The sequence below is a fragment of the Aptenodytes forsteri genome, unplaced genomic scaffold, assembly GCF_000699145.1.
Source record: "Aptenodytes forsteri isolate BGI_AS27 unplaced genomic scaffold, ASM69914v1 Scaffold320, whole genome shotgun sequence".
Lineage (NCBI taxonomy): Eukaryota > Metazoa > Chordata > Aves > Sphenisciformes > Spheniscidae > Aptenodytes > Aptenodytes forsteri.
Window position 1 is genome coordinate 265,889 of NW_008794890.1, and position 1,448 is coordinate 267,336.

Consider the following 1,448-nt stretch of genomic DNA (forward strand, 5'->3'; position numbering starts at 1 on the left):
GATGTGACTCCATTCACCACAACTCTCTGGGCCCGGCCGTCCAGCCAGTTTTTGACCCAGCGCAGAGTACACCTGTCTAAGCCATGAGCTGCCAGCTTCTCTAAGAGAATGCTGTGGGAGACGGTGTCAAAGGCCTTGCTGAAGTCCAGGTAGACCACATCCACAGCCTTTCCCTCATCCACTAGGCGGGTCACCTGGTCATAGAAGGAGATCAGGTTGGTCAAGCAGGACCTGCCTTTCATGAATCCGTGCTGGCTGGGCCTGATCCCCTGATTGTCCCGCTCATGCCTTGTGAGCATGTGAGCATGTAGGTCCATACAGTAGGTCCAGGGAAGAGGCTTTTGCCTCTGCTGCGCACTGGGGAGGCCACAGCTCCATACTGGGACTTTTAGGGTACACAGTACAACACCTACATAACAAACTGGACCGAGTCCTGTACAGGGCTACTGCATTGGTGGGGTGGAGGTCAGGAGAGGCTGGGGGAGCTGGGCTTGCTCAGCTGGAGATGAGGAGGTGAAGGGGGATCCAACAGCATCTCCCCCTTCCCAAAGGGGTCCCGGAGATGCTGGGGCCAGACTCTGCTCAGAGGGGCACAGGGAGAACACCAGAGGCACCAGCACAAACTGCAGATCCCAAGTCAGACTTTCTCTTACCAATTCACAAAGGATGTAGGGTGTTACTTGTCACATCAGTTATGACACAGTGCAAGCCACTTCTCCCCTATCTCTTCCCAGCTGCATTACAGGAAAGGGTATGACTGAGAGGGATAGCTTTGTAACATTGCTATGGTGTTCGCATCACCTGTTAACACAACTGTCCAAGTCTATCCAGGAGTCAGAGAGAGGATAGCAGGTTGATTTTGATCAATTGAATAAGGACCAACACTGCGTTCACTCCCTAAATAAAAAAATGAAAAGAAAATCTCTAATCACTTGCCCTTCCCCTTGATCATAGTGAAAAAGATAAGAATTGATTACATTTAATTCAGAGAAGGACATTTATAAGTGCAAATCTATGTGTGAATTGTATCACCTTACTTGGGAGCAATGTACCTTCCAGCAGATCTAGACGTCACTTAATGATACTGGCTTTAACACAGTTTAAAAAAGTACTTTGTACACTGGACAGTGCACCTGCCACAAGAGGTGGTGAAGGCAAATGGGAACAGCAGGAGGTTTTACACAAAGTTATGGGCAATAGGTCCATAAACAGATACTGAAAGGACTGGGAAGGGTTATTCCTTCCAACAACAGCTGTAGATGTTAGTGACCACAAGGTGATGGACCACCAGGCAGAGAAAACTGGGCTGGACTAACCTCTAGATCTGACCCAGCAAATCAGATTTTGGTCCCCTGTTCTCAGACAAACACAGGCAGTTGGGTTGGAGTTGTTTTCCTTCAGTTGGAGCCATAAACACCATCCACATCCACACTTAGAAAGAGACCCAG